The sequence below is a fragment of the Herpailurus yagouaroundi genome, unplaced genomic scaffold (genome assembly GCF_014898765.1).
Source record: "Herpailurus yagouaroundi ecotype Mexico unplaced genomic scaffold, PumYag 160, whole genome shotgun sequence".
Lineage (NCBI taxonomy): Eukaryota > Metazoa > Chordata > Mammalia > Carnivora > Felidae > Herpailurus > Herpailurus yagouaroundi.
The window spans coordinates 22,643,676-22,667,071 of record NW_024412401.1 but is presented as its reverse complement, the minus strand read 5'-3'; the positions used below and the strand labels follow the sequence as shown (position 1 = coordinate 22,667,071).

General features: G+C 47.6%; 1 protein-coding gene across 9 annotated transcripts in view; it reads right to left on the bottom strand.

Annotated features, from left to right (window-relative positions):
- Positions 1-23,396, bottom strand: part of FRMPD1 (FERM and PDZ domain containing 1) — a 139,924-nt gene that overhangs the window by 66,370 nt on the left and 50,158 nt on the right. The window contains exon 1 of one of the 9 annotated variants that reach the window (XM_040481718.1): positions 23,187-23,299. The exons of 2 other annotated variants lie outside the window; for them this stretch is intronic. The gene's annotated coding sequence lies outside the window, so the exon portion shown is untranslated. Of the gene's footprint in view, positions 1-982; positions 1,182-6,783; positions 7,385-15,134; positions 15,296-21,665; positions 21,689-22,717; positions 23,159-23,186; positions 23,300-23,396 lie in introns of those variants that run through there. 6 more of the 9 variants (XM_040481721.1, XM_040481723.1, XM_040481722.1 and 3 more) reach the window with 6 other exon arrangements.

Sequence of the window (23,396 nt, the reverse complement as noted above, 5' to 3'; positions counted from 1 at the left end):
TTAAATAACCCATGCCCAAGCTCCACCTGCCCAAAGATACCGATTTAACTGCCCCAAGATGAGGCCTGGACAGGGTTTATTAAGAAAGCCCTTGGAATTCTAATGTGCAGCTACAGTTGAGCACCACTAGGAAAGAATGAGCAGAAGGAAGGAAAGAATGAGCCCTGGGTGGGACTATCATTTCAGGGACTGGAGACACAAAGGAATCATGGGGAAAACTGAGAAGAAACAGTCAAAGAGGCCTGAGAGCAGCCTGAGGAGCCTGGAGAGGAGAAACGTTCAAAGGGGGAATGAGAATAGTTTGGCAGCTCTTCAGTAAGTTAAACATAGAGTTGCCACTGACAAGCAATTCCACTCTTAGGTATATACACAAAATAGTTGAAAGCAGATGTTCAAACAGTAACTTGTACAGAGACGTTCACAGAATCACTATGTACAACAACCAAAAGATGTGAACAACCCAAAGGTTCATCAATGGATGAGTGGGTAAAAAAAATTGTGGTATATCCATACAACACAGTATTGTTCGGTCATAAAAAAGAATGAAATACTGACACATTACAATACCGATGAACCTCAAAAATTTATGCTAAGTGAAAGAAGCCAGACACAGCAGGCAACATGACATGCAATTCCATTTACATGAAATATCAAGATAAGTCCATGGAGACAGAAAGAGATTAGTGGTTGCCAGGGACTCAGGGAGGGTATTGGAATAGAGTGTTTCAGCTTAATGGGTAGAGGGCTTCCTCTTGGGGTGATGAAAAAGTTCAAGAACTAAATAGTGGTCGGGGTTGCACAACACTGTGAATGTACTTGATGCCACTGAATTGTGCATTTTTAAGTGGTTTTTAAAAGGTACATTTTATGTGTATATGTTTTACCAAAACAATATGTGACCAACCCATGACAAAACAGCCAAAAGATCCACCCTGAAAGTGACCACAGATTTGTCGACTGGCACTTTCATGATAATACATACCCCCTGCTCCTGCACAGCTACAGAAGGATCCAGGGCTGGCCTCGAAGCCACTAAGGGCCTTTCAGTTCAGATGCCATCAGTTCCCAGGGTCTTTAGCCCCCTGACATTCAGTGTGAAGTGCTTTTCTTCCCCATAGACTTTTGGTTTTTGCAAATGCCCTCATCTGTTAAGAAAAATTCTCTCGACAACCATCTGGACATAATTCAACAAAACTGCAGAACATAAACTCAAAGCCGAAACTTAGTTTTTACTTTACTATCAACTGATGTATCAAATGTCGTTAACACGCCAACTAATTTTCAGTAGCTTCCGGGCATGTCTGAGACCACAGGCACCACCAGCAAAACCCACAGCAAGAGCAGTGCTTGGGAAATTCAGTCCAAGGACTCCCGCAGCTGCTCAAAGGAAGCAGCTGGATTGGACTCCATGGTCTGTGCTGGGGAAGGAAGGCGGGACCCCCAATCCATCACGCTGGAAAACAGCGGCCACCGCCACTGCAGCACAGAAACGGAACGGCTTCCAGAGCTGGGCACAACACACTTCACAGGGCTCCGGCCTCAGTGACCTGGGACGTCAGGCTCTTTCCTGGCCACAGAGGTCTTGAGTCTTCCCTGAAAGTCCTCGTCCTCCCACAGACTCGGCACTGGCCATGGACAGCTGGCCCCGGTCTCTGCATTTTTCAAGTCTTGTCCCCGGATCTTCAGACTCCAGTCTGAAGGGTCTGCAACCATCTCAAGTCAGGAGATTTGGTCCCAAATCGGTGCCCTTCATTCAAATCAAGCACCTCTGTCAGCTGGGCCTTGTGCTGGCCGTGGTAGAGGAGACTGAGGTTAATCAGACACGGTCCCCGCCCTGGGACAGTTCACACAGTGTGAGAGAGACGGCAAGGTGCGTGGATAAATGACTGCCGGCCAGTCCAAGGCAGAGTGTGGGGCCCACAGGAAAGGGACATCTGAAATGCTCCAGAGAGTCTATGAAACGGCTCCTGCCAGCCAGTCGGGCCCCCGTGTGAGGGTTCAAACCGACGGACCTCCTGGCTGGCTTAATTAAGCCCCAGTTAGGCATTGTGCCCGGAAACCTCTCCTCCCTCCAGTAGAATAGCCCAGCTCACAGCACGACATGCAGGGAACCGGTCAGCTGTTGGGGGATGGCAGCTGCGGGCAGTGGTGTCGACAATGGTCAACGACTGCCACCTCGGCTCAGACGTAGGTCACTGAAAACCGCAGGGCCCAGAAACCAGACATTCCACCCTCAGGAAGCATTCTGCCTCCTGTCCCTGACCTCACAGAGAAGGGCCGGCTGGGGTCACCCCGCTCTGAAAGGACACAGAAACCACCCTGGCCGGAGCTTTGCCTGAGGAGAGGAGGAGAAGCAGAGGCCGCAGACACTCGGTGGGGCACCATCTCTGAGGTCAGGGAACAAACAACAGACCCAGAGAATGGGTAAGTTACAGCTCATCCTCTTTCTGGAACCCTCGGAATACGCTAAGAAACCATCGAACATTCCAGGAAAAGCAGTTGGTTTAATGTAAGGCGTAAACCATAGGCGATAAAGCCATCTCTGCGCTCTGGGCACAAGTGTAAAGGGCCACTGGGCACAGACAGGCAGGAGACTCAAAACAACAGGTCTGATCCGCCGGATACCGGGTTTAGGGAGTAAACTGAATTCATTTCTTTTTAAGTCCCCATTATTTCTGTCTGTGCACAACGACACCTGTGTTAGGATCAGAGAGACAGGCTCTGAGAAGAGAATCCAAGCTCTGAGGGATGGAGCACGGGCTCCCAGGGGGATGGCATGGTGGTGAGCCCCCGGCCACCAGCAGCCCTGCCCCTTGTCCCCCCACCACCCTCACTCCCCCCTGCACATCTGGAAAGGCTCAAAGGTCTGACCTCGGACTCCGTGTCTGCACCTGGCAGAGGGCTCAGAGGTCTTGTGGGCTCTCCTGGGACAGACACGAAGCAGCTCACCTTGGGGCGTCCATGGCAGGGACATCAGGAGCACCATGAACGCCCCACTGCCCCCATCCCCCATCTTCCCAGGCCCGGAACCCGGGCATTGGAGAGTCTCTGTACCCTCCCTCCGAACCCAACCACTCTCAGCCCCTGCTACTGTGACCCCCAAACATCTCCCGTGTTTCCTCTTCCATCTCCACTGCCATCACACACGCTCAGGCTCTTATGTGGTCTCTTACATGGTCACGCAGCCCCTGCTCTCCCTGCTTCATTCAGCCTTCTCTCCTGCCAATCCATTTCCACACCACATGGCCATTTTTCTAAGATGCAGATCTGACCTGGTCACTGCCCTGCATCAAACCCTATGATGTCACCCCACAACTTCTAGGATAATTGGTTAGGGTCTGCAGTGTGAACTCTGGAGCAGTCCTCCTGGACTCATATCACTGCTCTGTCACTTACGAGATCTGTTACTATCAGGTTCCTTAACCACTTGGTGCCTCCGTTTCCCCACTGGTAAAATGTGGACAATAATAGTACCTGCCTCACAAGGTTGTTGTTAGGACTGAGTTAATGCATGTAACTGCTTAGAACAGTGCCCGTAAATGGTAGCTACTATTTTCACAGATTTGTGCTTTTTACAGACCTTGGAGGCCCTCCCTGTTCAGGCCCCATGCAGCTGTGCAACCTCTTTGCTCTGCTATACCTCCCTCCCTCGGCCTCCCAGGGACTTCCAAAGACACTGACCCCCTTCCCTTTTGCTTTCGCCACTGAGCCTTTGCACACACCACTGTCATTGCTGGGTTACGCTATTCCTCTCCTGGCTTGTCCGACTGTCCATAGTTTCCCTCTCTCAAAACTATATTTGATTATTTATTCATGGATATCTCCTGCTGTAATACAAGATCCATGTGAGCAGGGCCATGGGTGCCTGAGTCACCATGATTCTTCAGTGTTTAAAATAGTGCTAGCTAATGGTGCTAGCTAGTCAAAGCCCAGGCCCTAGGAAGACAGCCCTGCTGAAATGAATCAGAAGGAACAGGGTCTTCTCTATACATCAAATACTAGACGTCACAGCACATCTATAAGTTCATGACATTCCAATTTGCTGCAACTATTCCCACGAGAGCCGCCACTGGAAGAAGGCAGATCCTTGACTTAGATTCAGGTGTTCTAACAAAGTAAGTCGGTGACTGAGAGGGAAAACAGCTTGGAGGAGAAAAAAGCAGCACGGAAGATCCACATTTCAGGTGCTTGATGTTCAGATTTTATGTGACCTGACATTACCAGGTCATTCCTGAGTAAAATGAATACAGATCCATTTTGTTTAAAAGACAATGTTAGAAAAGAAAAACAAAGAAGGGAGGAGTTCTGGAAGTTTCCTATTAAGCCCTTCTGTTAAGCAATTTCCATTTTCTTGCAGATTCCTCGTTATAAAATTAGAACTGTGTTCCCCTGGACAATAATCTATGCCCTGGAAGCTTATTTCAAAACCCAATGACCACCATAAGAAAAGCAATTCCTTCCTAATTAAACATTAAGATGATTGGTCAATGTATCAACATACCACTGCAAAATAGTTACAAAATAAAAACAAAGCCTCCCCACCTCCCCTTCAATCTGCTTCCTACTCTGATGGCAGATTAATTTTACTAAAAGCACAGCCCTGCTCAAGCCTTGCCCTCATTCAAAACCCTTCAGTGGCTCCCCATTGCCTTCAGGATAAAGAACAAACTCCTAGCGGGTGTTTGAAGATCCTTCTCCTTTTGGCCCCGACCTACTTGTGTAGCCTCATTTCCTTCTAATCACCTTCAAATAACCCCTGGCCCAAACAAAATGCACTGAGAGTCCCTGCCACGCCTTTATCTTTTCCCCACTTCTGCCTAGAATGTTCTTTACTCCCTTCTACCCCCAACGTCAAAACCCTGCCTCCTTGTAAGACTCACTCAAATGCTACCTCCTCCATGAAGTCTTCTGTGATGTCCTCCTCCCTAATACATGCTGCCCACCATCTTCAGGCTTCCATAACCTTTTACTAGAGATGATTCCCATGTATTTAGCACTGGCTGGCTTGTATTGTTATTTCTGCACATATTCTCTACTTCCTGATAAACTATAAACCCAAATACATTTTCCCCTCACATTTAACATATGTCATGCAATAGAAAGTACTAAAATTTTGAATGAATCAAGTAACAGGCGGCAGAAAACAGTACAATATGGCTGGCAGCAACTGAATTTATCACTGCACTTAGAGAGGTAGCAAGTCTGGAAACGTGAGAACTCTATCCCAGTGGTTGGAACATTTTGTCTACAAACCTGTTTCTATCAAAATCCCCTATTTAGTCTCATTATTTATCCATTGACCTTTCACTCCTGCTGGATGTGTGTGTGTGTGTGTGTGTGTGTGTGTGTGTGTGTGTGTTGTGAAGAGGGGAGGAAGCAAAGTAGAGGAGGGGTATTATCATCAAAAATAGGCAGCAGCAACAGAGAAGCTCCTTCAGTGAAGACAGCTCAAAATCCACAGAAGCATCAAGTGTGTCCTCTACTGACTGTCAAACACAGGGAGGGGGAAATTGAAGTCCTGCTGGGCAGTGGTTCCCACTTTACTGAGGACCACAGAGCTTTACTCAGCTTTACTGAGGACCCAGGTGGGCCCCACGCCCAGAGTTTCTGTGCCTGTAGGTTGGGGTGGGGCTCAGATTTTGCATTTCTGACAAGCTCCAGGATATGCTGATAGGGACCGTGCTTTAAGGATCCTCCATGTAGATGAACAAATGAATCAAGGGATTCAAGGTGCAAGGATCAGCCCCTTGTATATGATACAAGTGTTTTTAAGCCTAGAAAATTCATCTTTAATCAGATTAAGGCACACGGAGAAACAACATCATATCATGGTTTTTCCTTCTCACTTGTAATTCAGAACCTAAATTCTAAATTCTACAGGGTAGACCAGAAAGTTACAAAGGAGTTAAGAGACCTAGGTTCGAGTCCTGATTGTGTCACCAGTTAGCTGGGTAACCAACGACTCCTCACTATTCTTTCTGGACATCACTGCACAATTAGAACCACAGAGATACTCAACCTGAAAAATCTCCAGGGTCAGGTCTTACATCCCATGATCTCACAATTTTAAAAACCTGTTGGCAACTTAGTTCCAAAACTAAATATTATCCTATCTCTATATAAAATGCTTAAAAGATACTGCAAATTGAAAACTGAAAACACGAGAAATAATTAACAGTTAAATTGGAGAAGAGCCCATAATAACTGCAATTATGAAGACTGAAAGAAACTTCACTTATATTTCACAAATAATAAGTGCTCAAGAATATACCATGGAAGTAGATTTTAAAATACACAGCAAATATACTACCGTTAGGAAATTACTCAGCCATAAAAAAGAATGAAATCTTGCCATTTGCAATGATACGGATGAAGCTAGAGAGTATAATGTAGTGAAATAAGTCAGAGAAAGACACATGCCATACGATTTCACTCGTATGTGTAATTTCAGAAACAAAACAAATGAGCAAAAGGGAAAAAAGAAATCAAGAAACAGACTCTTACATTATAGAGAACAAAATGATAGCTACCAGAGGGTGGGGGGAATGGGTTAAATAGGTGATGGGGATTAAGAAGCACACTTGTGGTGATGAGCACCGGGTGATGTATGGAAGTGTTGAATCACTATATTGGACACCTGAAACTAATATAATGCTGTAAACTACCCGGAATTAAAAACTTAACTTAAAAAAAATGTTACAATTAAAAAAAAAAAAACCAGCTCCCTTTCTGCAAACCTTCTAGAGAAAGCAGGACATGTTACAGAATGAGAGAATAACTCACCAGTGGAGCAGAGCTGACGGAATTCATCCAAGGAGAGAAATCAGCCCCTCTTCCCCACGTTGGCACCTCCCCTCCATCCCAGGGGCACACTGCTCCTGGGCCGCCCAGCACACAGCTCTCTTTAAAGAGAAAAGGCCACCTTCCCAAGATCGTGGCCACAAGAATGTGAGGATCAAATGACCTTCCCCTAGCTCATCAATGAGCCCAAGGAAAGCTGATCGCCAGGCCATGTGGGCCCAGTCGCAGGGTCCCCCCGGGGCCTGGCGCCCACTTTCCTGCCGCTCCAGGGCAGTTGCAACCATGCCCTCCACGGGAGTCTGGCCTCTCCCCTTTCAGCACCACAGGCCCAGAAGTCATCCAGATGCCATCTCATCCTCCCCACCTCAGCCACTTGAACCAGCCGAGAGAGGAGACCCCACAGGCCCTCGATGGCAGCCCGCCTGCCACTGGGCCCGGAGCAACCGAGAACACGAGGCCCCAGGTCTCACGGGGCACCCATTCTGTGGCTGCGGGGCTGACTGGGCGCCTGCTCACCCGCCCCCTTGTGCCCAGCTGACCCGGGTTAAAGTGAACCGCACGGCATTAAGTCGCTAAGCCTCCCGGGGAGGTAGGTCACCCTCAAACACATTATCCCCCCTCAACAGATGGGGAAATGACGCCACAGGAAGATTAAATAACCCACCGGCCTCACACAACCCGCCGCAGGTGGAGCACGAGGTGCTCCCAGCCCTCGAGCCGGCTCAGGGGTCCAGAATGCTCCAGATAAAGCCCTCCCGGCGACGGGGACTTGCACAGCAGAGCCAAGAAAGAAAGAAGCAGAGGGCCCCTGCTGAAAGCCACTCCAAGTGTCCCTCTTTTCCCGTGTGTCCCCAGAACACCGTGTAAGAGGATGCTTTTCAACCACAAGCATGAGAGGGGCCGGAGTGTGAGTGCGGGTGCAGAGGACGGGCTCATAGACAGCAAGGGCCCTTGGTGATTGGCCCCAGAAGGGCTCAGGCCGAGCCGGGTTCTGTCCGTGCCCTCTGCACCCCACAGGGCTCTGCACGAACTGGGGGCCCTGGCCTGAAACCATGCCTGTTTCACTCCTTCCTTCAATGAGTGCTTACATATCTAACAAGGGCAAGTCACTGAGAGACACACAGGATGAACTGGACCATCCTCCAGTCAAGAGATGTCATCGAGTGTATGTAAATCACATACATACAAGTGGAGATTAGTACAGGCACAGCATGGGGGCTGGTAGTGGTTGATGATGGGAGCTCATGTCCAGCTGTGGCTACAGTTGGGGGATACAGGGGCAGGTGACCAGGCTATGAAGGGTGGGACAGTGACACCTGCAGGGGTGAGGAGAAGGGTATAGAAAGTGCAGGGAGATGACTCTGGCCTGCCCTGAAGACCTGGCTGAGGGGTGTGAGGGACCAAGGGCATGTCAAGTAGGGTTCAGGACTCAGGGTAGGAATGGCAGGTGGAAACCCTATCACCAAAGGCCTTAAGTGTGTGACTAAGGAGATTAAACTTCCCTCCTGGCCACAGTGTTCAGCACGGCGCCTTGCTCACAGTAGGCACTCATTACCGTTAAGGAGCAAATGCAGGAAGGCAATTTCATTTATGACAAATATATGACAAGTGTAAAAGAATATGCCACAAAAATTGCCTCGATTCTTTTCATCAGGTGATATCTGGTCAAAACAACTCCTCAGTTTAGTTTAACTATAAAATATTTGCTACATTCTGCCCGAAATGGAGACCATAAGACTTGCCATCAGCTTCTCACCCAAGAACACTGTGAAAATTAATGATGAGGTAATGTCTGAAATGCTCAGAGCTCTTTGGAGATGTGTGGCAAAAGACATCACTATTATTAATATTTAAAGAGATTCTACCCAGCTCTGATCTCTTTTTCTGCAGACTAATGTTACGTCCACAGGATAAGGTGATGCCAGATTGGCCTCTAAATAAACCTTCCAACCGACAGTGCCCAATGCAGGTGTATTATCCTGAGTCCCTTACATGGGGCTGATGGGGCCCATCACAACAATGTGGGGCTGGTCTATGACCTGTTACTGAGGGTTGCCAGAGGATGAAGGGGCCAAATGGACCACACAGAAGAGCAAGATAGAGTTCAGAAGGTGGTCTTCCTTGGGATCCCAATTTTTAGGCACTCAAGAGAGTCCAGTGAAGATTTCAAGGGGAATCATTTTTGAAAAACCCACATCCTAAGCCAGTTAACATTTTTAAGTCTAATGCAGTGCCCAAGAAAGGAAGATATAAGAATAGCTCCCTGGGCTCAATTACAAATGGAGTGGAAAGAATAATTTCAAAAGTTCAAGGGGAAAAAAAATCAATCTATTTCCTTCCCCCAAAGCTTTCTCTTCTATAAATACACTCATACAAATAGACCGAAGACCACTCTTCCTTATGAAAACACTACCTGTCTGGAATTTGCAAGATAAACGATGTGCCCATCTTGCTTTCAATGCACTGAAGCTCAAACAATGCTCTCCAGTAGCTTCTCTCTTCTTCTTAAGACTCACACTTAAGACTCTTCTTAACACTCACACCCCTTCCCCCATTATAAAAGTAATACATGTGCCTGGTTTTTGAAATTAGTCTTCCTTGGAAAGAAGAAAGCAACAATTATCTGCTACAGTCTACAAATTGCTAATTACCCTTCTAGCCTCTTTGTGTGAAAATACACATTTTCAACATAACTGTGAATGTTCTGTATATGCTGGGCTTTAGCCTGATTTTTTTTCCTAGAACAATACCCCTTAAACATTTACCTATGTCTTTATTATTGTACAGCATTATTTTCTATGTCCTATTGATCAGAGTGCCATTTTTAAAGCTAACCCCCTATTGCTGGACATTTGCTCTATTTTAGCAATGTCTGTGTTACAAGCAATGTTGAGATAAACATCTTTGCATAATACATCGTTAGTTATTCTCTTAGGATAAATTCCTGGGAGAGGTGCTGCTGTGTGAAAAACTGCACAAGTTTGTACAGCTTTAGATCTGGCCAAATTGCACTCCAGAAGGGCTATTGCAGGCTTACTCCTCCATCAGTGGAAGAGCCACCTCCCCTAAATGCTCACTGACACCTACCTTAGTAAGTTTACGAAGGAGGTGTTGCTTTATTTGCAGTCCTTTGATTACTCTGGAGGCAGATTCTTCCCCAAATGCTTCATGCCTACAGTGTTTTTTCCCCAGAGTATTTTTTTTTTAATGTTTGTTTATTTTTGAGAGAGAGAGAGAGCACAAGCAGGAGAGGGGCAGAAAGAGAGGGAGACACAGAATCTGAAGCAGGCTCCAGGCTCTGAGCTCTCAGCACAGAGCCCAATGTGGGGCCCAAACCCATGAACTGTGAGATCTCAGCCAAAATCAGACACTTAACTAACTGAGCCACCCAGGCGCACCGCCCCCCCCCCACTTTTTTTTTCAACCGTATGCTTGCACTCATCAGAAAACCAACATTCTATTCCCTCTCCAAAGGGTATTTCCCCCACCCCACCTCAGTGGTCTTCCTGCTTAGCACCCGCCACCCATGTCTTCACCTTGGTGCCCTCCACTCCTTTCTCAGCAAACATTTCACACTTCCATCAAGTAAGTCAGACATAGAACCCAAAAATCAGTTATTCAGTCATCAATTTATTCACCTGATAATCACCATCAAGAGATTGTGGGTCAGCAATGCTCCAGGAACCATACTAAAAGAAGCCAGGGGAGGGAGGGTCAATGAGGTCTGAACAGAAGTACACTTAACAGAACTCAGAGTTTTCCTGGTAGATGAAGGGAAAGAGCAGGCTAGGCAAAGGGAACAGCATGAGCAAAGTTCCTGAGGCATTTTGAAGCTTCACATATTAAAGGAATATTTGTATTCTTTTCTTTTTGAACTCCAGTATAGTTAATATACTAGTATTACAGATTAATTTCAGGTGCACAATATAATGGTTCAACATCTCCATACATACCCAGTGCCTATCACAAGTGCACTCCTTAATCCCTGTCACCTATTTAACCCATCCCCCCATCCAACTCTCCTCTGGTAACCACCAGTTTGCTCTCTATAAGAGTCTGTTTCTTGTTTTGCCTCTCTTCTTTTTCCTTTGCACATTTGTTTTGTTTCTTAAATTCTACAAGTGAATGAAATTACATTGTATTTGTCTTTCTCTGATTGACTTATTTTGCTTAGCATTATACTCTCTCTTTCCATGTTGTTGCAAATAGCAAGATTTCATTCTTTTTTCATGGCTAAATAATATTCCCTTGTGTGTGTGTGTGTGTGTGTGTGTGTGTGTGTGTGTACTGGGTGTGTAACTGGGTGGCTCAGTTAGTTAAGCGTCTTATTTTGGCTGAGATCTCGCAGTGTACACACACACACACACACACACACACACACACACACACACACACCCTCATATTTACCCATTCATATATCGATGGACATTTGGGCTGCTTTCATAATTTGCCTACTGTAAATAATGCTGCTATAAACATAGGGATGCATGTATCCCTTTGAATTAGTGTTTTTGTATTTTTGGGGTAAATACTAATGCAATTGCTGATCACAGAATAGTTCTATTTTCAATTTTTTGAGGAACCTCCATATTGTTTTCCCACAGTGGCTGCACCAGTTTGCATTCCCACCAACAGTGCCAGAGGGTTCCTTTTTCTCCACATCCTAACCAACACTTGTTGTTTCTCATATTTTTGATCCTAGCCATTATGACAGGTGTGAGATGGTATCTCATTGTAGTTTTGCTTTTTGTTTCCCTGATGATGAGTGATATTGAGCATCTTTTCATATGTCTATTGGCCACCTGGATGTTATTTTCATTCTCAGGACATGAGAATGAGGGGCTGGCGTTGAGAATGAAAAGTTGGCTCTTGCTAAATTCACCTGCCAACCTGTTCTTTTCCTTGCACCTTGCCTCTGCTTCCAGTCTCTGGCCCATCTCCAATGCAGACTCCTACAAAAGCCTTGAGAACCAACCTCACCATCCTTCTCTCCAGATCTCTCTGCCAGGAGCAGAAATCCTGGCACTCACACCAATGTACTCAGCAATTCCCCAGTGAATAGATGGCTCTGTTTGCTGATTCCTGGGTCTTATCAGTCCAGCTAGGAAAGAAACTTCTGGATAGTGATATAGTCTGTCATACCCATAGCCTCTCAACACTGGGCTTAACTTTTAATAGGCAATCAATAAACGCTTATAGAATCTAACCAAATTAAATTGGGCAGAATAAATACAAGAGAAGGGATGGGAGTACACAGGTTGTATGCTTCTAACTATCATCCAGACAGCTGGGAAAATTGAAACTGTCTTTGAAAATTAGTTTCTGAACACAGTCATGACAAAAAATAGATTAAATCTCTTTAGGCATGTAATTCTGCATCTACCTCCTAGACATTTCTCAGTTAGACACACAACTGATACTTGTTAAACTATGCTGCGTATCCCAAGAGCTTCTATACATAAAGGTCAATATATTCTGGAGATTTGGATTTTTTTTTTTTTTTTTTTTTTTAGCAGGAAAGCAGGAGGAAGAGAGGAAATAAGGTCCCTAATACATGCCATCTCTGCTGGGATTTTCCATATCGATAATTCCAACTCAAAGCGAAAATCCTAATGCCACCTGGGAGGAACCTGTCTCCATCACTAATGCTCTCATGCCCACAGCAAACATTTCTAGATAATTCTTCCCTGAGGGTGCAGAGCCCATACATTCCTCTGGTCTTTCCCTGTTCTGGTTCTGATTACCTTAGCTCTGGATTCATCCCCTACCAGGGCTTTCACCACACACTCTGCTTGTTTGTCCCCACACTAGGCTGTGGCCTCAATCCCTATGTGCCCTGGGGTCTAGAACATTCACCCTCCACAGAGTGGATGCTCAATCTGTGTTGTGGAATTAAATGTAGTGCCAAGGCTATTAAGGACCTTAGAAATAACCCAGTCCACAGATAAAAAACTGAGGCCCAGATTGGGGAAGCAACCTCTTCAAATATACAGAGTTGATGATAATTATCAGGTGAAAGAAAGGAAGAAATCAAATACGTTAGCAATGCTGGAGGAATTTGGAGGCTGAAAGGCTTGATGGAATTTGGAAAGGATGGGGGGAAACAAAGTTTGGTTTTAGACCGCCTCTAACCCTAGAAGTTATCTCAATTCCCCTTGATAGCCCTTCAGATAATATAAAAAGGAAATTAACCATTATTGACTATTTACCACGTATATAGGTAGAAAACAGTGGCTGTGTCTTCCTCGGGCCCTCTGTAAGTTTAACACTCGCAGATGGTCCATTAAAGAAGCAAGTAAATAATGTGCCTCAGGTCATGTAGCTAGCAAACCCAGGTATGACGGAGTCAAAAGCCCAGGCACTTTGCCCACGCCCCACTGCCTCTCTGACCCTAGCCCTGAGGCTATGGGTTACCAAGGAAGAGCCAGGAAGACCCAGTGAGCAAGTTTACTGGTGGCCTTGGCCATGTTCCAGGATAACAGACAGCAAGCACCTTCAGAGCCTGAATGTTAGGTCTAGAGCCTCATTGCCTCCTGAAAGTGAAGAGGGCAGGCACCACCCATGGCTAGTGCTTGGCTGACAGGCCAGACCCACTGCGGAAGCAGGTATAAGACAGAAACACACAGGCCTTGCCATAGCCAGGATACCACTGGTGACTGTGAAGGGCATTGCGGGCAGCTGGAGCCAGATGCAAGGCAGGCAATCATCATAATCACGTCTTTCATTTCATCAGTCAGCACCATATGCCAAGCCTGGCCCTCCCAGGACCAGGCCTTCTCCTGGGCTCTGGACTGAACCAGGCTCAGCCCCTGCCTGGGGGAAGCTCACAGTCAAGTGGGGCAGGTTATGTGGAAATACCTCATAGTCACACCATCTGGGGAGGTGCTCCTCCAGCCTGGAAAAGACTTCCTAGACAAGGCAGGGCATTCTGATATGGGGCTATTTCTAGGTGGCTACATCAAACAAGCCTTGTCAAGTTGGGAAATCACTGTTCTTTAAACCCAGCAAGCAAAATAAGAGGCAGAGTTCTCTGAACTGTTCCCCTACACCTGCCCTTAGGGCTCCAAGCAGTGCAGTTGGAGTATCTTACTAGCTGATCCTTCTGATCCTTTGCAAACCTGAGGTTCTTCTCAGTCAAATCTAGTCAGATGACCAGGAAGGGGGCAATCTGGGGTCCCAGTGGGGATACAACTAAGGATACTTTCAGTCTACTGCTCTAGGCCAGTCCCTCCTGGAAGCCTTCCTGGATCTCACCCAAGGCATGGCCAGCCCTCTGCAGGGCTCCCATGGGTCTCTGTAACATGCAGCACCCGGCCCTACACTGACTTGCTGTCAGCTGCAGGTGGGGCAGGACTGTCTGAGTCATCTGTCTCCTCCCTCCTCCCCACCCCCTGCGGAGACCTTTCTTAGCAAAGCATACTGACCCGAGAGGAGCAGCAGTCAAAGAGGACACTCTGGGTAGGTGTGAGTCAGTAATCCCAGGGCAGCGGTGACAGTCACGAGTAGAAGTGTGGAGTGGTTCAGTGCTAGACCCACTCAGCCACCGCCCTCCTGCTGCATCCCCTCAGCTCCACCACGGGGCTTCACCACACCCAACACTCTTGCTTGCCCGAGGCCTTTTTGGCACTCTGGCGTGTCAACTGCAAACAAAGTGATGCGTACGCTCTTTGGAGAAAAGCATATTTTATTTGTGCTGCATTTGGAGAACGCATCAGCGAGTAGCAACTAAAAACTCCACCTAACGGGCCATGGAACTTCTGAAACAGGCTACCCAAAAGGCAAAAAGATCACACTACAATACACTCTGAAAGCTGCGAAGAAGCACTTCCCTATTTTTCAGAAAGAGATATGTACCTGGGCGCTGAGAATATAAATAATTTCCCTCAAGTTCAATGAGCCAATCTCGGACTGAATTAGAGGGGAAATGCAAGGACATTAAGTCTTCCTTTCTGTGTCCCTTCTCTATCCAGAGCACGTTCACTAGGGGATCTCCCCTACGCCTAAGAATTAGTAATGAATATTTTAATAGCCACAACTTCTTCCCATTGATAAAAACTCCACTGACCAGCCAGGACATGCTGGTGAAGACTGAAGGACCAGAAAAACCCACCCACATCTGCAGAACGAGGCCCCTCAGAGCAGCAGCCTGGATGCTAAAGAAAGGAAGTCACATGACATGTGCCCAATGGAGACCTGAGGCTGGGGACCCTGGAGAGCTGGGCTCAAATACAATCGAGAGCAGTCACATAAGGAGAGAAAGTAAGAGGCCAAAGGCTGAATAGTGCCCCAAGAGATATGTCCAAACCCCAATCCCAAGAATCTGTAAATGTTACCTTAATTTGAAAAAGGATCTTTGCAGATGCAATTAAGTGAAGGGTCTTCAGGCAAGGAGCTGATCCTGGATTATCCAGGTGGGCCCTAAAAGCAATGACAAGTGTCCTAATCAGAGTGAGGCAGAGGGAGATTCAACCCAGACAGGAGGAAGAGCCAGTAGTGATGAAGCCACAAGTCAAGGAATGCCAGCAGCCACCAGAAGCTGGAAGACGCAAAGAAAAAATTCTTCCTTAGAGCCTTCCGAGGGAGCACAGCCCTGTCGACACCTTGATTTCAGACATCTGGGTTCCAGGACCGTGACAGAATACATTTCTGCTGTTTTAAGCCAAGGTTGCAGTGATTTGTTACAGCAGCCATAGGACACTGATACAGTGCCGTAGACGTTATCAGACTGACGAGGGCTCTGAGTCCCAGAGAGGGCACTGCCTCAACCGGAGCCGCTCCACATCAGCCACTGGTCCCAGACACCCTCCTCTACAGCTCACCAGGCCTCTCTGACACCAGCATGAGTGCGGTTCCACAGGAACCCAACTGGGCCTCAGGTTGTGCTAAATGCAAAGACAGACTCTGGAGTGAGGCTGCCCTGCTCTTGCTCCCCTCCGGGCTGGTCAGACCTCACCTGCATGGCTATTGTGTCCAATTCAATTGTGTCTTTTTCAGGGGACTGGATAAACTGGGACATTCTAACTGAAGCAGTGAAGATTCACGGACCTGATCCCTGTCTTTGATTGGACAATCAATGGCAGAAATGGCCATCATGGGGAAGAAGAAACAGATTTCTGCGTGGGGCTTCAAAGGGCAGAATCAAGGCCAATGGGGCAGCCACAGCCTGCAGGGAGAGTCAGTGCAGCATAATGAAGAACTTTCTAATAATCAGAGCCAACTGACAATGGAATAGAAATGCCTCGAGGATTGGCAGGTCCAAGCAGAGAGAGGCTGGGTGCACTAGGGGAATTCCTGCACCAGAAAAAGCTCTACTCGATCATCTCCGGAGTTGGCAACCCTGTTTGAAGTCTATGACTATTAGATAAGTATCCTGTAAAATATTTTGCATGAGTCTGGATTTTCAGCATACAGGCAGGGAGTGCTCTCACTGAGGAACTTATTTACACAGCTTTTGTTTAAAACAAACAAACAAACAAAAAACGAAGTACTGCAACTAACCAGAAATGAGCTCAGAAAAAAAAATCGTTCCTCCTGCTCCTCTATGCTAATATCTCCAACTCCCAGGAAGGAAGAAAGAGGGAGAACATATTTCTCCCAATATGCGGACATCACCCTTTGACCTCACCAGGAACCAACAGCATATGCTCCAGTACCCGGGGAACTTTGGGCTTGATGTCCTTCTCCAGGGAAAACCAGAGAGAACAGAGACTGTTTATTTTAATCATTGCTTTTCCTTTTGCATTCTTCCGAATTCTACATTTGGAACAAAGAAAACAACAAAGCAGTAACTCAGAAGTATACCTATATTGATGCTCAAAACTTAACCCTGGCAGGGTTTTTTTTGGGGGGGGGGGTGGTATTGTTATCACTGGTTGTAACAAGTGCTAGCCTACACCCCACATTCTGGATACGCATAGAACAGGAAGCACGGCATTTCTCATCTGCCTGCACATCTGTCTTCTCTTAAGTCAAAATCTCAGAGAACTAAGCACTGTTGCATCCGGGTGAATTCCTCTGAAGCTCTTTCCGTTCAGCATTTTGAAAATTTGCCATGTTACCCTTCTACTGAAATGGCTGAGCTTTTCAGATAATTCCTCAAGAGAGGTCAAAAGAATAGACTTTCATATTTTTAGATTTGCCACCATCTCTTTTCTAGCCTGTAATTAGTGGGGGTTTTTTTTTTCTCTCTTTTTCTAAAAGAACCAGTGTTAAGCACACACATCATTCATCAGCCAGCTTGTGAAACGACTGGAAGCCCAAACCATTTCTAACCACTGGCAAAAAAGGGTCTCCAAACGTCAGGTGGGTCCCTGAAAATACTGTGTCACTTCAGTGAAATTAATGACTACCTCCCTCATGTCGACTGGCCGAGCACCAAATAGGGCTTCCCATTGTCCTTCAGGCAGATAGTTCATTACTTTTAAAACCCTCATATTTGCAGAGCTGCATAATGTAATCTGTACTTACCAAAACAAATTTAAGACGGCATTATTCTGCTTCTGTGAATGTATATTAAGTTTGGTGCATGTCTTAAGACTACAGTGGAAATATAGCTACAACAGCTATGCATAAATCAAAATTTTATATACTGAATGGTGTTAAATACACAGGCATGTTTGGTATTTGAAAGCTTTCCGTACCAGATCTTTCGGTATGGTGGAGAATCCTTTCATAATATAAATAGTGCTCAATTTATCTAGCTTGAAGGTTCATTTTTTACATCATATATTTATTAAAAATAGGCCATATTGGAAAGCTAAATTCAAAATTCAGACTCCTGTTTGAGGTTACATCAACTCTTCATCAAATGAAGGATCCACATTTTAAGGCAGCAGAATGCCTCAAGAGGGTTCATCTGGGGACCACAAGCCCTGAGCATCAGCATCGCATTTCTGGCATGACTCAAACCATTTCAGATCTCGGGAAAATCACAGGCTTTTGTCAGTCCAGTACAGCAAACACATATGAAGCTTGCACAAGGGCTAAGCTCTGTGAGAAGGGCTGTGGAGTGGAGGTAAGAGGGACATTGTGCCTGTCCTTTCAGGGACTTCTCATGGCCATGGCCACGTGCACAAATGACTGCACATAAAATCCTCCACGGTTGACGGTACTACATTTAGAGATACTAAATGCAGTGAGAGATCAGGGGCAGATAAGAGCTCTGGGAGGAGGGGATCCGGAAGACAGCTGAACTGGGCCCTCAGGCGTGGGCACGACCACCTGGGCTGAGGTACCTGCTAGGGAGGGGCCAGGTGGAGAGGCAAGGGCCTGGAGACCTGGGGGTGAGATTAAGTGTGGAGGACCTGGTGAGGGAGGAGGGGCACTAAGAGACTAGATGGAGACAGCCTGGGGCACCTGGGTGGCTCAGTTAGGTGAATGGTTTAGCGGTTTAGCAGCTGAGTCTTGTTTTCGGCTCAGGTCATGATCCCAGGGTGGTGAGATCAAGCACCATGTCAGGGCAGGAGGGAGGCACCCCCAGTGCTGACCATGGAGCCTGCTTGAGATTCTGTCTTTCTCTCTCTCCCTCTGTCCCTCTCCCCCATTCACACACTCTTTCTCTCTCAAATTAGAGAATTAAAAAAAAAAAAAAAAGATGGAGGGACGCCTGGGTGGCTCAGGCAGTTAAGCGTCCAACTTCGGCTCAGGACATGATCTCCTGGTTCGTTAGCTCAAGCCCCTCATCGGGCTGTGTGTTGACAGTGTGGAGGCTGCTTGGGACGCTCTCTCTCTTCCTTTCTCTACCCTCCCCCACTTGCACTCTATTTCTCTCTTCTCTCAAAATAATAAACTTAAAAAAAAAAAAAAAAAGGATGGAGACAACCCATCGTGTCCGCCAGGCTGAGGACTGTGGACTTCATTATCCGTATACGAGGGACCCACAGGAGGTCCCTGGGCCATACTTTAGACAAAACAGAAGTCCAACCAACATTCAGAGAGAGAATAGAAAGGTGGAGACACGTTTGAGAGAGATTTTGCAAGTAAAAATGACAGGGCTTGGTGAGTGACTGGATTTCAGTCAAGAGGGATCAAGGGAGAGAGTGAGGTCACAGGTGACTACGTGCCCCTGCTATGCAATTTCCAGCGTGGGAGTGGGGGGGAGGACACTGGCCAGGGGGCATCTCACAGCGGGGACGGTGGGGGGCAAGGCTGGCTTTGGCGACACCACTCATGCTTCTCCTTGGCACATCAGTGAGCACTCCAGGGGCACTACTCTTCAGGGCTCGCAGTAAGAGGAGATGGGGGAAAGGGAGAAGAGGTGAGGGAGGAGGGACACAGAGGAAAGGAGGAAGGGACAGGAGAGGGAGGGTAAGAAAAGGAAAGAGAGATGAAAAGAGGGAGGCAGAGAGATCCTGAAGAAGTGGCTCTACAGGAGGATGTTCCCAAAGCAGTGGCCACGCTGCCACTCGGGGCCTGGTTTTGCAGGACAGTGCTGTGGCTAGGTATTCCTCTTTTCAGAACTCCTAAAACATAGTTTTGTTTTGTTTTTTTAATTTTTTAAAAGTTTTAGAGAGAGGGAGAGAGAGAAGCCCAAGTAGGCTCTGCATTGTCAACACAGAGTCTGATAGCAGGGCTTGAACTCACAAACTGTGAGATCATGACCTCAGCCAAGATCGAGAGTCAGGTGCCCAACCAACCGAACCACCCAGGTGCCCCAAAGACTGTTAATACATAGTTTGTATTGAAGGCAACCTCTCTGGAGTCTCCCAAGCACCGAGGGGGTAATATCCACGCACACGGCCTATCTAGTCTGAGAACACACCAAGCTTTTCAGGCCTCTGGGGCTTTGCATTTCCCATTCCCCTCACCACCACCCCACCCTCTTAACTTTCATCCAGTGTTTGCTACACACCTGGCACTATTTCAAGTACATTACATATATCAACTCATTGAATCCCCAAACAACTCTTTCAAGTAGGATTATTATGCCCAGTTTACAGATGAAGAAACTGAAGTCCACAAGATTAAATAACATGACTATGGAATATATTTACTTGGCAGGGGGGCCAGTATTCAAATCCAGGCGTTGTGGCCGGGCGTCTACAATCTCATACCAAGGCCAGGTTGCCTCGTCCTGAGCCAGATGGCACCCCCGCCCCCCTCAGCTCTAGTCCCAACTGACTCCTTCTCTCCTTTAGTTCCTAGTGACTCAGACAGGCCTTCCTCCGTCACCCCCATCACCTTCTCTCACATCACCCTGTTCATTTCCTTCCCAGCCCTTAGCCAACCTGTAATTATTTATGTATTTACTTGATTATTATGTGTCTCCTACTAGGAAATAAACTCCAGGAACACAAGGGTCTTCCCTTTTGTTCCAGTGTATTCCTGGGGCACCTAGAATAGTTCTCTGGCACAGAGAAGGTATTCCACAAATAACTGTTGCATGAACAAATGAAGGGCAGTATAATGGCTGCTAAGTGGTATACATAGGTTCACAAAGTATCGCAATGTCGTTCTTCACCCTCCTGTCCTAGTCTCCTTCCTTGGCTCCTACAGACCCCTAGCAACCCACACTAAGGCAGATGGGAGCTGGTGCCTGGTTCCCAGCATATATGGACAATGCTGATGTATTTATAAACGTGCCTGACTGTCAGCCCGGGGGGGGGGCGGGGGGGGGGGGGGGGGGGGGGGGGGGGAGTGATGAGCTTGTGGGAGACAGGGATTGCATGTTCTGATTAACCTATCTGTGGCCTCCCACCACCTAACAGTATTTATAGGACATTGTCTGCTGTTGATGTCGGTGTCTGATCTGAGCACCCCCCAAATAACAAAAAGCCCCTGCCCTTGAATCAGGAGGTCCCCTGAATACAAATCATATTGTTACAGGAACTCCAGTCTGATGGTGAGGTTCCAAGTCAATACACACGCTAAAACAAAAGGCACTATTTATACACTTCAGTGGTGTCTACCAACACTTATGGAGCTTGCCAATGAACACTTTAGTAAAAGAAACCATTATCAAATACCTATTGTTATGCAAACACTGTTAGGCACTTTATACATGATCTCATTTAACCCTGTGCATTGGAATTACTCTTATTCCCCTTTTACAGATGAGAAAAGTGAGGTTCAGAGGCCCAATATCCCCCCAACAAGTGTGGATTCAAGCCCAGATTCCGACTCTCCTGAGCCTCTTCCCACTATCTTCTGAAGTTTTCTGCCTTCTCCCTGCTTCCACCAGACCTGCTGTCTTCCATCTGGGCCCCGGGCTCTCCTGACTCATACCAGTTCCTTGACCTAAAATGGCCTTTCCACTTGTCACCACCTGTTGAAATCCTCTTCCCCCTCCCACCTCCCGTGGTACGGTCTACCTCATTGTTTCCAGTGAGAATCCCCTCCTCAGTGTTCGTGAGGTCCCCAGTAAGAACTCCCACAATGTGGATTGCCTGGGTGGCTCAGCAGGTTGAGCATCTGACTCTTGATTCCGGCTCAGGTCCTGGTCTCATGGTTCATGGGATCACATCCAGCTCTACCCTGATGGTATGGATCCTGCTTGGGATTCTCCCTCTCTGCCCCTATGTGTGCACGTGCTCTCTCTCTCAAAATAAGTAAACATTTAAAAAAAAATAAGAAAGAACTCCCAGAATGGCCTGTGGTATGTTCCTCTTTCTTCCTCACTAGACCCTGAGCTCCTTGAGGGGAGGGCCTACTGGTATTTTCCTGTTTCTTCCTGAACGAGTGGTAAGAAAGTGCTTGCCAACCCACTGAAGAAGGAAGAGGGAAAAGACTGGTGCGATTCTAATGCATCTGAGCGGTCAAAGGCTCTGGACAAATTAGCTTCTGCTACACAGCATGGCTGGGAAAAGGCAAACCTATGTACCACAACTCTGCTGTTTCCCTGCCCCAGTCACAAAGCACACTCTTACCAGTCCTCTGATTTCATAATGCTTGAAACTTAAAACCGGGAAGTCTGGGAAGGAAATAAAATAATAAAATCACTTCCACAAGAATCCTTTGGTAGTAATGGATTTCACCCACACCCTGGGGAGATGCTAACTGCAGCACAAGAGGGACAGAAGATGGGGCAAAAGAACAAAGCTCACCTCTAGGACATCAGTTAAGTACCTCACAGTTGTTCTGCTGTGGCTGCACCAGAATGCACTTGTCCTGGAAAACATGTACTTGCCAAACCGTAGGCCTCTCCAAGTATGCCTGTGTTGAACACCCAGCAAGGAATGCCTGATTTAGAGTGACTTTCTATATCATCTTGATTGGAAAACATCTCACCCATCACTTTAGAAACAAGTAGATGCTGGCCTCTATGTCGGACCCCTAGAACAGTGCATTTTTACCCCTGGAACAACTATTTTGAGGTTTTAACAAAAATAACCGACTCACAAACAGAAACGCTTCCTGATCTATAAGCCACTCTGAAAACAAATCATTATGCTGTTGAATATTTTATGATGGTCCAAAGCACTGACGGAGAGAAGGCCAGCATTCACCAATCCTTGCCATGTCTATTTCGGGACTCCCAAAGCACCGTGCAAATCCCTTTATTTTCTAAACTCCCATTTGCAAGTGCTGGGTGTATGTTTCCTCTCTACCCAATATTTCCTCTACCCAAACTAACCCTAAATAGACCTGGAAGATTCCACCTCTCCAAAGTTTACAGCAGGACAGCAAGGATCATCTAGTGCATATTCCTCCCTCCCCACTTGTCGGTGGCAAAACTACTAGGGGACTTGCCCAAGGTCACACAGTCAGTGGATGGCAGAGGGGCCACCAAAAGCCAGGGCCCGGACTCTAAGCTCCAGCAGCGTCCTCTTCCCAGACACTGACTTAACACCCCTCACAAAGCTCAGCCCAAACTTCTGCTGGCTAGCGATGTGACGCCCCCTCACCCAGACTGACTTCTGTGGGTTCCACCCCACAAGGAGCCCTGGAGCTGAGACACTTAGGGGTACCCCTGACTCACAAAACGGCAAGACAGCCGTGCGCTTCAGATGATCATCCTGGCGAACCCCTCCTGGTCCAGGTGTGGCCGTCGAAACGGGGCAGGACTGGCTGGTCTGAGGTCACTCAGAAACTTGGCGCTAGCGATGGCCGCACCTGAATCCAGGTCTCCCGCCACCCGGTTTGCCGCTCTTTACACTACCCCATGCACGTCTCAAAAACTTAAGCAACACATTGATGCTGGGGCAGATTTAACCGTTGCACGCCCTGAGCGAACCCGCGGACGCGCCCCCCACCGGGATGGGACACGAGGACTGGAGCCGGGCACAGGTCAGCCGGGGGCGGTGGTGCAAGCAGAGCGCACGGCGGAGGGCGGCGCGGAGGAAGCCGAGGGGCAGGCAGCCTGCAGCTACCGGAGGCGCAGGCCCGGGGCGTAGGGACCGTCAGTCCCCCCCTCCCAAAACTTTGCGGCGCCGGGACCTCGCCCTTACCTGCAGAGGAGGCGCCGCCCGCGCGGACGCGGACCCGAAGAGCTGACGCTTTCGGCGAGGGGCGGCCCCGCCCGGCGGCGGGCACGGACGCGGGCAAGGCTCGGGCAGCGGCTCGGCTCGGGCTCGGCTCGGGCTCCGCCTCCCGAACCGCGGCGGCACCGGGACCTCGCCCTTACCTGCAGTGGAGGCGCCGCGGCGCGGGAGGCGGAG